Source organism: Bidens hawaiensis, unplaced genomic scaffold (genome assembly GCF_021521415.1).
Source record: "Bidens hawaiensis isolate Kalapana, Puna unplaced genomic scaffold, B.hawaiensis_p1.1 tig00042816_1, whole genome shotgun sequence".
Classification (NCBI taxonomy): domain Eukaryota; kingdom Viridiplantae; phylum Streptophyta; class Magnoliopsida; order Asterales; family Asteraceae; genus Bidens; species Bidens hawaiensis.
The window spans coordinates 11,574-26,495 of NW_027497577.1; the positions used below are offsets into that span (position 1 = coordinate 11,574).

The 14,922-nt window shown below is 42.3% G+C and overlaps 1 pseudogene across 1 annotated transcript; it reads left to right on the forward strand.

The window, feature by feature from the left end:
• Positions 1 to 308: 308 nt before the first annotated feature.
• On the forward strand, positions 309 to 12,714 carry LOC143593803 (putative disease resistance RPP8-like protein 2; annotated as a pseudogene). Its single transcript, XR_013146195.1, has 3 exons — positions 309 to 728; positions 2,039 to 2,609; positions 10,918 to 12,714. The product of XR_013146195.1 is annotated as a putative disease resistance RPP8-like protein 2 (transcript).
• The last annotated feature ends 2,208 nt before the right edge of the window (positions 12,715 to 14,922 follow it).

Consider the following 14,922-nt stretch of genomic DNA (forward strand, 5'->3'; position numbering starts at 1 on the left):
ACTTTCCACATATAAAATTCTATAAAGCCTTCTTACCAATTACCATCACACCGTGTCCTTTGGGAATAAAAAAATCCTTAAGGATTACTTTATCCTTTTATGATAAACAAAAATAAAAAATAAAAAAATGAATCTTGCTTTTACTAATTGAGAAATAAAGTACTCGGTCCCACTAAGACGACTTTCATCGATGACTTTAAAGTTTAAACTGAGTAAAGTTTCACTTTCAATGAACTTGCAAGGAAGATGATAACCAATTTCCTTGCAATAACAAGTATTACAAAGCCATTCATCTAGTATACAATATTCAATTCCAATGGCTGATGCAGCTGTTGAATTCCTACTAGGCAATCTCAAGCAACTTCTAGTCTACAACGCCCACTTGATCTCAAACGTCAAAGACCAAGTCGAGTCGCTATGCAACGACCTCCGTTTGCTCGCGGCTTTCGTGAAAGAAACAACCGAAAGCCGGAGCAAACATGCGGTCGTAAAAGAACTCGTGAGACGAATTCGGACAGAAGTTTATAAGGCTGAGGATATTGTGGACATGTACGTGTTCCATGCATCGGTCCAGAAAGCCCGGACCAACTTCGTGAAAGTGCTGGTTCACTTGCCGGATTACTCGATGAAGCTACGAGGCGTTGGGAAAGAGATTCAAGATATTAGAGGCCGTGTCAAGGAGATTTATGATAATAAGTTGTTTGCTAGCGAGGTTTTTAATAAGACCGGTGAGTGTTTCGGTTATTCTTTTTATTACACGGGTTGAATAAATAATATATTTAATTGTTGGTAACAAGAAATTGTTGGTCGGAAGGTGAGATAGAGACTAGCGATTAATTGGGATTAATCGAGGTAAATTGAGATTAATCGAATCAAACTTTATTGTATAGTTCTTCAATTTATATATACACGCACATATTTTTATATTTAATTTGCAGTTTATATATACATAAACACATTTTGGCCTGAAATTGGTTGCTGGAAACAGTTGATTTTGGCCGGAATCTTGCCAGAAACTTTCGATTTTGACTAGAACCTCATCAAAAGAGGCCGAATAAGTCTAATTAATAATGATTTTGGCTGGATTTGACCATTGGCCGATTAGCCCAAAATTGATCTGTACGGTGGGGAGTAGCGATTAATCGGGGATTAATCGAACTCTAGTCGTAGTGGTACAAATTGATTAATGAGACCAAACCGGTTCGGGTATAAACCGGACTGGTTTAGTCAATGACTGGCCAAAACCGATTTGACCAAAACTGGTTCGGGTTATAAACCGGTTTAGGAGGTGTATAAATAAACTGGTTATAAACTGGTTCGGGTTATAAACCGTGAAGGAGATTTATGATAACAAGTTGTTTGCAAGTGAAGTGTTTCGGTTATTCCTTTTATTACACGGGTAGAATAAAGGATCTATTGAACTGTTAATAATAGAGGTGTATAAATTGGTTAATGAGCACAAACGAGTTCGGGTATAAACCGGACCGGTTTAGTCAACAACTGGTCAAAACCTCTTTGGCCTAAACCGGTTTAGGAGAAAAATATGTTCAAACCTTTCAAATCTATATGGTCCACGATATAAACTAGTTTGAGGAAAAAACCGGTTTGGGGCAATACCGGGTCGGTTTGGAAACTGGTTTGCATCTTCAAGTCTAAACCGCCATACGAACCTACGGGTTGGGTCAGTTTGGAATCGGTTTGGCCCAAACCAATTTTAGACGATTTCAAATTTTTAGCATCTTTTGTTAGTAATGAAGATTTATGAATTAAATGAACTTAATTACTTGTAAATAATATTAGGTAAGTGTGGACGTTGGAATAAGATTGTGTTTCTTCTGTCAAATTAATGTTATATTTCTTTCTCTTGTGAATATTTGTAAAACATGTAGATTGATTTAGTCTAACTGAATCATGAATTATTTAATTATGGATTACATAGTCATTTTTCTGCTTCAGTTTTATTTGATTTGTATATTTTTCGCGGTATAAATATTTGCATTTCATTTTTAAAAAACTTCTTTTATTATTTGTGTTACAGAGGCTTTTATCAGATCTCCTCCATCTGTGGAGGAGGAGAACGTTGTGGGATTCGACAAGGAAGCCGAAAATGTTGTCAGGTGGCTCAAGGCGGAGACAGAAGAGCTCGAGGTCCTCTCGGTTGTGGGTATGGACGGGTAAGGTAAAACCACTCTTGTTAAGAAAGTGTACAACGATTCAGTTGTTCAATACGAGTTTTTCATCCGGTCATGGGTTTACGTTTCGCAAGTTTACAGTACACGCGAGGTGTTTCTCAAGATTTTGTACGACGTTACTCGAGAAAACAAAGACATGTCACAATGGAGCGTGGAAATGACAGCGGATGAGCTTCGTGATAGACTAAAAGACGGGAAGTATTTAATCGTGTTAGACGATATTTGGGCTAAAAAGGCGTGGGATGATTTGAAGTCGGTGTTTCCCAACACGAAAAACGGGAGTAGGATCTTGATAACGAGCCGGAACAAGGATGTCGCGGTTCATGCTAACACGACTCTCCCTCCTTATCAACTTCGGTTTCTTACGGATGATGAAAGTTGGGAGCTTTTGGAGAAGAAAGTGTTCCCGAAAGGAACATGAAGGGGTATGCACCCGCCTTAACATCGAGCGGGGAGGGTCAACCCACAAGATATAGACAAGAGGCTTGAAATCAGGATGTCATGAAGACACAAAGCCAAAACCTATGCGCAATCGCATGAAACATCTGCGCGTGGAGCATATCACATACGCGCAAGCGCATGAAACATCTGTGAGAATAAAGAGAAGACCTTGCGCATCCCCGGGATAGGCGCATAAAGGCCGCGCGTAAGCGACACACAACAAATGAGACAATAGTCTAATCCAAATCAGGATAAGGACAACCATGATTGTACTCATCAGGCAACCTTCCAGAAGGTATCTTTTAAGGAATAAAGAATGTGCTGATGTTGACAGCTGCCAATGAAGGGTGGACAACTCAGCAAAGCCCATGTGCCACCACGTGATGGCACATGCGTCAGGTAAAATACCTTGGTCAGAGAATAATCAATGAAAAAGCACCAGGTGTCCTAAGTACATGTGGCGCGAAGCAATAGGAAGAGGCCAAAAAGGCCCTAATTGGGTCTGAGCCCAATCATTGGAAACCCTAATACTATAAATACCACACCACCTCCACAGTTGGAGGCAGGCAAGAAAATATACTCTAAGTCCTTTACTCATTTTCACATCTTGATTATCTTCTCCTACAATACCTGATTCTCACACCGGAGGGTTACCCCAAAGAGGACCCCTCTGTCCCTTTCTAAGGGGTAAGCTCACGGTGCTGTTCGTTTTGTAGGTGGAAGAACTCGTATCTCGGAAAACCATCGGTGATATAGCACACTCGTACCCGAGGAACGTTGATCGTATACAAGTAAGTCGATACACGCTTCTTTATTGGCGCCATCACCTGTTACAACGGCAACAAAACTACAATTTCATCAATTTTCTCTTCACCATGGTTTCCGGTGTTCGAAACAATGATCAAGTTCTAGAGGATAATGAGCTTGAGGATGTTAATGAGGGACATCAGGTTCTGAGGGTGCCGCGTGACACTGCGCGCACCACCAGTAACCATCCCTTCAACACAACACCTCATAGTCAAACTGAAACTCCCCCAGACGATCTCACGTTCCAAAATCTGACTGGTGCAAAACAAAAAGGACCAATGGGCCCAGAAGTTGAAACCAATGACCCTAAAGAATGGCTCATAAACTAACAACGGCGTTTAATGGACAAATACAATGAGTTGGTAAAACACAAAAAGTTAGCCGATTTAACACAAAGGCTCGCATTTGATAAACAAACCATTCAGGGAACAACAAAAAAGACGCGCGCGCTGGAAGACGGTCATTCTGTTCACACCGAACAAGCTGATATTAGTGATGAGGAAGAGGTGCACAGCATGAAGAAGACGCGAGATACTCATGCAGGAGGTTCACAGCTTCGCGCACACATGCACATAGCACCTGGAGCCAAAGCTGATATGGATTTATACACACCATACAACCCACAAGCGAAAGAGCAAGTGGACGTAACCACACCATATAGGCCAGCCATCTTGGTAAAACATTCAAAATTCGCTGAGCGCATTTCGAAGGCTCCCATTCAACACAAAACCAAGATGCCAAGTGGTTTAGGCAAGTACGATGGTACAACAGATCCAGATGATTTCTTACAAGGTTTTTATAACACTGGAAACTTAGAAAGCTGGACGATGCCAACATGGTGTCACATGTTTGCTCGCTGCCTCACGGGCGCAGCGCGTGTCTGGTTCGAAAGCTTGCCGACAGGACAAATCGATGGGTTCGAAGAGCTATTGGAAAAGTTCCAGGCTCACTTTGTACAGCAGCGCAGACACACGCGCGACCCCGATGACATCATGCACTGCGTACGCAGGAATGATGAAACCATTGAAGACTACATAACTCGTTTCAATCAGGAATCTCTTGCAATTGGAGGCATCACTGAACAACTCTTGCGCGTGGCCTTTATACAAGGTGCGCGCAGTGATCAACTCCGCAGAGCTCTCGTGAGCAGAGAAGGCATGCCAACCACTTGGGCTAAGCTTATGGAAGCATCGCGAGTCTTCGCGCGAAATGAAAAACAAATTTCCCAAGACAGAGCAAGAGATAAAGGGCATCAAACAGAAGCACCACGCAACAATGAAAAGAGGCGCAAACAAAACTCCGTATGGTCCAGGTTGCAACAAACCAATTATTCTCCTACAGAAAAGCAAGCGCAACAAAGTTCACCCCAACCCCAAAAAGACATTCTTAATCGCGGAGAAGGTGACAAGAAGGAAGGCGGCAGTGAGCCTAACAGACCTCTACCAAGAATATGGACTCCCATCACCAAAACGCCTTCGCAAGTGTTAAGCACAGAGAATGTCCAGTTTAAAAACCCCAGGCCATTACTCCATAAGGGACCACCGAACAGTGGCAAATATTGTGAGTTTCACAAATCCACAGGGCACAGCACTGATGCATGCCATCATTTGAAGGATGCGATCGAAAAAGATGTGAAATTAGGCAAGTTGGCTCACCTGGTAAAAAATCCAAGACCAGAGAACGAACAACCAGACGGAGCCTCAGCCAGTAAAAAATTCAAAAGAACCTGTGTAGCTGAAGGAAGAAGGCAAGGGCAAAGATCGAGGAAGAGAAGCGCACAAATCCAAGGGGATTGGCACGAGCAACAAGTAATCTTTCCAAGAATCAGAGGAGGCCCGTCTATCAGCAGCCCTCTAGTCATCACTGCACACATCGCTCATTATGAGGTGTCAAGAGTCCTGGTGGACACCGGTAGTGAGTCAGACATCATGTATGAGCAATGTTTCAGGAAGTTGGATCCAGCAGACCAAGCAAGGCTTGAAGTTGTGAGTGCACTAATCTCGGGTGTCTCAAACGAAATTATTCACCCCCTAGGTCAGATACAATTCCAACTAACTATGGGGGATGAGAAGCACAAGTGAGCTGAAATTGTCAACTTCCTGGTCTTGCCCACCACTTCATGCCATAGTATGATCTTGGGCAGAGGAACGATTGCCCAATTCAACGCCATACCGTCACCAGCGCATGGCGCGTTGGGGTTCCCAACACCAACAGGAGTAACATTTGTGTACCGAGATCACTTATGCGCAGTAATAAGTATACCTCGAGAGGGGAGAATGAAGATTCCAGTGGCAAACAACGCGCCAGAGGAATGGATTCTCAACCCAAAATTCCCAGAACAAACAATCACAATCGGAGCTACGATATCAGATGACACAAGAGTGAGAATGAAAAGATTGCTCACAACGTATATGTCAGTCTTCGCGTGGCAACATTCTGACATGACTGGGGTTCCGCGAGACCTGGCGCAACACTCTCTCAACACATTCAAGTCCGTGGAGCCAATTGCTCAAAAGAAAAGAGTCATGGGAGACGAGAAGACAAAGGCCATGAATAAGCAAGTAGAAGATCTACTGCGCGCGAATATCATTCGCCCAATACGATATCAAACATGGGTAGCCAATCCTGTGATGGTAAAGAAGAGCAATGGGTCATGGAGAATGTGCATTGATTTCAAGGACCCCAACAAGGCGTGTCCAAAAGATTGTTACCCCCTCCCAAACATTGACATGAAGGTGGACTCTGTGGTGCCATTTAAGCTCAAATGTTTCCTGGATGCCTATAAGGGCTATCACCAAATTCAAATGGCACCACAGGATGAAGACAAAACTGCTTTCAGAACTGACAAGGGTGTTTTCTGTTACACAAAAATGCCCTTTGGTTTGAAGAATGCAGGAGCCACTTACCAAAGACTCATGGATGCAATTTTCAACGAGCAGATTGGAAAAAACTTAGAAGTCTACGTGGATGATTTGGTGATTAAAAGCAGGGAGGAAAAACAAATGCTCAAAGACATCGAAGAAACCCTTCGGCGCCTAAAGGAAGTAAACATGAAGCTCAACCCGAGCAAATGCACATTCGGTGTTGAAGAAGGGAAATTTCTCGGCGTAATGGTCACCAAGGATGGTTTCAAGGTGAACCCAGAGAAGGTGGAGGCTATCCTCGGCATGCCCTCACCATCCACCATGAAGGAAGTTCAAAAGTTGAATGGTAGATTGGTATCAATTAACAGTTTCCTAGCAAACCATGCTAGCAAATCTACCCCATTCATTAACACACTGAGAAATTGCTTAAAGAAAAGCCAATTCAAGTGGACGCCTGAGGCCGAGCAAGCTTTCAGTGAGATGCGCTCACAGCTCCACTACCTGGTGAAACTTTAACGTTGTACCTGTCAGCACAAGAGCGCGCCATTGGCGCAGTATTATTGGTGGATCGCAAGGGAATCCAAACACCAATTTATTATGTAAGTCGGGTGCTGACAGATCCTGAGACGCGCTACACCATCATAGAAAAGTTAGTTTTATCACTAACGCATGCGTCGCGCAAGCTTCACAGATATTTCAATGGTCATCCTATTGAAGTCCTGACTGATTACAACATCCAGCAAGTCTTGCGACGTCCCGCGCTCTCAGGAAGGCTGACAAAATGGGCGCTGGAATTAGGGGAGCACACGATCACCTATAAGCCTCGTCCAGCAATCAAGGGACAAGTCTTAGCTGATTTCATCGCAGAAATCCCTGAAGGAAAAGTCGAAGAGGCACAACGCGAAGTAGACCCTCCGCAAGCCAATAATGAAGAAAACGTTTGGAGATTATTCACTGATGGAGCTTCAAACAACGAAGGGTCCGGCGCAGGCCTCAAATTGGTCGATCCAGAAAATCATGAGTATACTTACGCAATCAGGTTGGATTTCAGGAGCACCAACAATGAAGCTGAGTATGAGGCCCTGCTGGCTGGTTTGCGCATCGCGCACAAGTTCGGAGTTAAAAAGCTAGAGGCTCATGTAGATTCATACCTGGTAGCAGCACAAGTTAATGGCCTTTATGATGCCAAGGAGAACACCATGCCTCTGTATCTAGAGCAGGCGAAGAAACTCACCGAACAATTTGACTTTTTCAGAATCATACACATTCCGCGCAGTGAAAATAAGTCTGCCGACGCGCTAAGCAAGATGGCATCAACCAGCTTCGATCATTTTGGCAAAGATGTCAGGGTGGAAGTAATGAGAAACCCGTCGGTGGGAGCGAAGTCTGTTCTTGTAATTCATACAACACCTTCATCATGGATAACTCCAATAATCGAATTCTTGAAGGAGGGAAAGTTACCAAACGATCCCCGCACAGGCGAGGAAGATAAGACACAAGTCGCAGAACTACGAAATGCTCGATGGTACGTTATATCGACGCTCTTATCTTGGACCACTCATGAAATGCCTAGACGCTGAGGAAGCAAGCTATGTGATCAGAGAGATACACGAAGGAATCTGTGGAATACATGCTGGTCCGCGCATGGTGATCGCCAAGGCAATGAACGCATGTTATTATTGGCCAGGCATGTACTTGGACGCGTTAAAAGAGATCCAAAAATGCAAAGCGTGTCAGAGCTATGCGCCAAATACCATGCGGCCAAAGAACAACTTGATTCCGGTGACCTCTGCATGGCCTTTCCACAAGTGGGCAATCGATATTGTGGGTCCCTTACCACAAGCGTCAGGGCGAGTAAAGTTTTTGGTAGTGGTAGTAGACTATTTCACAAAATGGGTTGAAGCCAAGCCACTGGCAAAAATTACAGCCGAGGCAATGAAGCAATTTATTTGGAGCCACATCGTATGCCGTTTTGGCCTGCCCATGGAAATCGTGAGCGACAATGGCAAACAATTCACTGACAGGAAGATATCCAGTTGGTTCAAGGAATTATCAATCAGGTCTTCACTTCAGTGTACCACCCTCAAGGGAATGGTCAAGTGGAACGCGCGAACCAAAGCTTGCTGAATGGGCTGAAGAAAAGGTTGGAGGGAGAGTCCCATGCATGGGTCGAGGAGTTACCTAATGTCCTGTGGGCGCACAGGACATTAAGCAAAACCAGTAATGCCGAGTCCCCGTTCAGCCTAACCTATGGAACGGAGGCTATGATTCCAGCAGAGATTGGATGCCCATCCTATAGAGTGCTCATGATGAGTAAGACGGATAACGAGCAAGAAAGGAGGTTGGATCTCAATTTGCTTGAGGGACGCAGAGAGGCGGCTATCATCAGTGAAGCCAAATACAAGAAAAAGCTAGAAAAATACTACAATCAGCGCGTGAAAGAATGCCACTTCAAGAAGAATGATTTTGTCCTTCGGAACAATGAAGCTAGTCGCGCAATACCCTCGGGAAAGATGTCTCCCAACTGGGAGGGACCTTATCAAGTCTCGGCAGAATTGGGAAAAGGCGCATACGCTTTAAAAGATTTAAATGGAAAGAAGATCCCGCGCACATGGAACGCAGCACAACTTAGAAAATGTTTCATGTAAAAGTTGTCAAGTTTGTAATCAAGGCTTTTTAAGCCATTATGAATAATGATGCGCTCTATATGCGTTCTATTACCTTTTGCATACATGTTTCACACTTCCCTTTATTAATTTTGAGCAATATGACAACATTGTATTGACATCAAACTAAAAATAAAACGAAGTAAAGCATACATGCGCGAGCTTCAAGCTCAGACGCGTTAACGAGTTTTAACTCTAAAACGTCAGGGCCTTAGCCCAATAATATGAGCCTTAGCTCAAATTACTCATAGCATCCATCCTACGTATTGCGCAGCTGGACCATAAAAATACCTAAGCACAACTAAGGCAAAGCACATGCCAAAGCATAGTTGTTAAGGTCTCAGGTCGGGGCCGCGCATAGGATCATAATGGATATAGGCAGAGTAACACATACTGACACGTAAAGGCTAAAAAACTCATTCATAATTCCCTATAATAAATGCACGATAACATCGCGCGAAAGAGGAATAATGAAATGCCAAGGCACGTATCAGCATATTCAGAATATCGCAAAATAACTTGAAATATGACAACTGTTAAGGATTAAGTAAAAATAATTTCCTTACAACCTTGTTCAAGTTTCAATGTGTAAGCATACCTTATATTCAACAAGCACACACATGCAATATAAAGAGATGGATTGGGAATGACAGTGAAGATGAATTGTAAATGATAGGCAAAAGCTCTGAAAATGACAGTGAAGATGAAGAAAAAATCGTTCAAAAGGTTTGGTTTTATAGGCCCAGGGGAGAGAAAGAGAAACAAGTAATAATCAGATCTACGCTCACGCGCCCCCACTCGCAGGCGTAGGCCAACATAAGCGCGACATGTGTTCCTGACACTGCATGAGGAGACGTGAAAGGCCACTGTAGCACCTCGAGCACACAAAAGGTCTGACACATAATGTCTCTATCTCTGATGCATGTCAACACCAACCAACCACGTGCATTGACGATTCGTTTTAACCAAAGGGATGGAATTTCGCGCAACGCGCGTACAAGAAAAGAAAAAGAAAAAACAAGCCCTATTGAAAAAGAAAACTATTAAGTCTAATATCTATCTTACCTCGCTCGTGCGAGATAAGACACACATTAGACTGGGGGGCTTGAAGGGGTATGCACCCGCCTTAACATCGAGCGGGGCGGGTTAACCCACAAGATATAGACAAGAGGCTTGAAATCAGGATGTCATGAAGACACAAAGCCAAAACCTATGCGCAATCGCATGAAACATCTGCGCGTGGCGCATATCACATACGCGCAAGCGCATGAAACATCTGTGAGAATAAAGAGAAGACCTTGCGCATCCCCGGGATAGGCGCATAAAGGCCGCGCGTAAGCGACACACAACAAATGAGACAATAGTCTAATCCAAATCAAGATAAGGACAACCATGATTGTACTCATCAGGCAACCTTCCAGAAGGTATCTTTTAAGGAATAAAGAATGTGCTGATGTTGACAGCTGCCAATGAAGGGTGGACAACTCAGCAAAGCCCATGTGCCACCACGTGATGGCACATGGGTCAGGTGAAATACCTTGGTCAGAGAATAATCAATGAAAAAGCACCAGGTGTCTTAAGTACACGTGGCGCGAAGCAATAGGAGGAGGCCAAAAAGGCCCTAATTGGGTCTGAGCCCAATCATTGGAAACCCTAATACTATAAATACCACACCACCTCCACAGTTGGAGGCAGGCAAGAAAATATACTCTAAGTCCTTTACTCATTTTCACATCTTGATTATCTTCTCCTACAATACCTGATTCTCACACCGGAGGGTTACCCCAAAGAGGACCCCTCTGTCCCTTTCTGAGGGGTAAGCTCACGGTGCTGTTCGTTTTGTAGGTGGAAGAACTCATATCTCGGAAAACCATCTGTGATATAGCACACTCGTACCCGAGGAACGTTGATCGTATACAAGTAAGTCGATACACGCTTTTTCAGAACACGCTGCTCGAGAGAATTGGAGAATTTAGGGAAGCAGATCGCGAGGAAATGTTACGGGTTGCCTCTTGCGATAGTTGTGATTGCGGGAATATTAAAAAAGAGGGATAAAACGCCTAGTTCGTGGGAGAAAGTCGAGCAAAAGGTGAATACTTATGTAGCGATGGAACCGGAGCAATGTATGGAGGTATTAGCATTAAGTTATAACCATTTACCCTATGATTTGAAGGCTTGCTTTTATATTTTGGTGTTTTCCCGGAAGATTACGAGATACCGGTATGGAAAATGATTCATATTTGGGCCGCTGAGGGGTTTATTCAACGAATTGGGGACGCGAGTGCTGAAGAAATGGCGGAGGAGAATTTGCAAGATCTTGTGGATCGGAACTTGGTTTTGGTCGAAAGGCGAACGGTGGGATCAAAACATGTCGAATTCATGATATGTTACATGACATGTGTGTTAAACAAGCGGAAGAAGAAAACTTTTTTAAGGAAATAAAAGGTTTGGAACAATCTATTTATAAATCGATTGATCCAAACGTCTTTCGTCGTGTTTCTGTTCATTCTCGGGTCTCGGATTACATTTCCTCAAAGCCCGATTCTTCACACATTCGGTCTTTCTTGTGTTACGGTCAGGAAGAAACTGTATTGCGTCCGGAACTCATAACATACTTTCCGGGCACTTTTAACTTGCTTAGAGTTTTAGATGATCTTCCAATCAGTTTCACTCGGTTCCCGAGCATCCAACTCGTTCATTTAAGGTACATTGCGTTGCTAGGCACGTTTGAAGTTCTTCTGGTAGCCATCACGAACTTTGGAACCTACAAACGCTTATACTCGAGACAAGCTCTCGTAAAATTGAGGTTAAAGCGGATCTATGGAAGTTGTTACAGTTAAGACATGTTTACACAAGTGCGGCTAGTGTTTTGCCAGCCCCGTCTTCAAGCTCGCGAAAGGGGGGTAAAGATCCTTTGGTTAACGAAAACCTTAGAACGATGTCTAAAGTTTCACCGAGTAGTTGTACGGATGTGATTTTAGCTCGGACGCCAAATCTACAAAAGCTCGGTGTTCGTGGGAACTTAACCTTGCTTTTGGAAGAGAAAAAGGGTATTTGTAAGTTTGATAACATTGCGAAATTAAGTCATCTCGAGAAGTTAAAGTTGTTAAACGACACATACCCGATTTCACCATTGGATGGTAAGTTGCGTGTTCTTCCCGATTGGTACAAGTTCCCACCGAAGCTAAAGAAACTTACATTATCCGACACGATGCTTGAATGGGAACAAATGTCGGTTATTGGGAAGCTACTAAGCCTTGAGGTTCTTAAACTCGGGGACAATGCGTTTGTGGGTGAACGATGGGTGACACCCGACGGTGGGTTTGTTCAACTAAGAGTTCTTCAAATTGGGAAGACGGATTTGGTGCATTGGGAGGGTACTGGTCATCAGTTTCTGCAACTTCAACGGGTTAGTTTGAAGCATTGTGAACAACTTGTTGCGGTGCCTTCGGGTTTAGGGGACATAACCACTCTTGAGGTTATGGAGTTGTCTTGGACTTCTCAGTTAGCCATTGCGTCGGCGCGTTTGATTCAAAAGAAATTTAAGCTTCTTGTGTTCCCTCCGGATCAAGAGACTTAAACTTGAGGTGTAACGGACGTTACTCGTATGAGGTATTGAACTTTTGATTGTGCAATGATCAATGTTTAGATTTATCAAAATTTGTAATGATATGGGTTTGGGCCAGACACTAGGCCCAACTACTAAAGGTCTTGATCCCGTGATGGAAATATGGGAATTGTTAACGTTGTATTTCCTTTGATTAAAATTTATTGGTTCAAGTTTCACTTCGGCAATTTATTTGCTTTTTTTACTTGTGAAATATCTTTTTAAACAGGCCTCATTTTCGCTGGCATTTTCAATTTCAATAGGACCAAAACTGTATGTTGGTTTACTTAGTCTACCTCTGTGTTCAGACTCCTTTTTATATAATACAAGAAACAAGTTTCGATCGCGGGTGTACCAGTCACTTACAAATAATTGGGGGGGGGGGGGGGGTACTGGCGTTCATAAAAAAAAGTGTTTTAGTGTTATTTTATACACAAAAATCCCGGTCGTCTCCATAAAATAATATTAAGCCCTTTGATCTTTTCCATAAAAGGGAATCGTGGGTCCATAACTGGTTTCAATCAGGTAAAAATAACTAAAGTTGGTCCTTTTAACCTAACTAACCCGCCATAAAAGCTTTTGTGATTGACCTCGTAAAATGTAGACCGAAAACTATAAGAATGTGAAAGTTTTTCTTGGGTCCATTGCAGGGTTCAAACACGAGTTTCATTTAACCTGTCAGTTCAAAATATAATGGTTCTATTTGTATAGGCCAAAATTTTTCTTGATTTATGTAATTCGATTTCTTGGATTGGAATTCAGGATTAATCTTAAAAATACTAATTTTATCAATTTATTAATATAAAAAGACAACTTGCATCGATGGCTTCTGACAGTTAAGACTCGTCAGTAGATTTTGCGAGGAAGATTCTACCAATTTTCTTCCAACTCCAACAAATATTACTGGACCAAGTTTTTTGGTTGTGTTTAGTTATCGATTTACACACCCGCTAATAGATTGTCCACTATGCGAATAGAACCCTCAATAAATTGCGAAAACTAATATGCATACCGCTAGTCGCCTAGTCTAGTAGGCTACAAGTCTTTTGGTACATAAATATACGTGGAGAATTCTTTTAAAAAGTTGTTTTTGTCTAAGCAGAATAAGGAAAGTGGATTTAAGTACATATGATGTTAAGTCGTTGATTGATGATAAACCTAAAAGATTGAGGTATTCTATTCATCCCAATGCGACAACTGTGTGTCATAGTTTACGAGTAGACTAAGATATTGTGAATATGTTGGAGGAAAGTTTTAATATGCTTGCAAGTGAAAACAAAACATTAAAATCCTTATACAAAGATACAAGTATCAAACCACTAGCTTGTTCGATGTGAAAATAGGAGTGCATTACTTTGAATCTTCTGAGGAAACTGCCAAGATGGCTAAAGGCTTCAATACAATTTGGGAAAATTGTGTATCGTTCACCAAAAATGCCCATTTTCTAACTGAATATGTTAACATGTTCTTCAGAATGTATGAAATATGCTAACGTGCACTAGGCCAGGCGGAGTGCCCTCGCTGGGAACACCGCCCCGTCCACTTCGGGACGGATGAAAAATAACCATGACCAGAGTATGCTTCCTGATTCTCCCAAACACATTCACGCCTTGTTGACCAATGACCACCTTTGTTATATTATTATTATTATTATTATTATTATTATTATTATTATTATTATTATTATTATTATTATTATTATTATCAAGCTGGTTAAAAACATGTTTGAAAGAATGAAGTGACGATGATGTGAATGAAAGGGGTGAAATATGAATTGATGTGGTCGGATGGACACTTCAACCAACCTAAATGAGGCGGCGTCACCAAATTATGTGCCAATGTTAATTGTATCCTATATGCACATCAAGTTGCATCTCACTCCTTGAAAATTTTCATGAAGCTTTAATTGCTTGTTGATATAATATAGTAGTAAAAGTGTAGTGCGGTCTCTGAGGATGTGGGGCATCTCAAAGGCCCCGTGTACGGAAAAAATATCAGCCCCTAATATTGATTGTAATAAAGAGGTTGCTTCCGGTGAGACCCCCCGGCTCAATACTAGTTTTGCATCAACAAAAAAACAAAAAAATCCAAACAAAAAAACCGCTCTCTATAGCTTCCACTACTGCCGAGGTCATATGGATAAAATCGTTACTTCAAGAACTAGGGTTCAAATCAGTCAATATCCCAACTATCTTTTGTGACAATTTAGGTGCTACTCAAATCATAGAAAATAAGCTATAAGCTTTAAAAAAACATAAGTATAAATAAAAAAATATAAGCTACTTGATCTTCAAATAGTGTTTTACTATCAGTTTCCTAACTATTTTATAACTCAATTGTCAAAA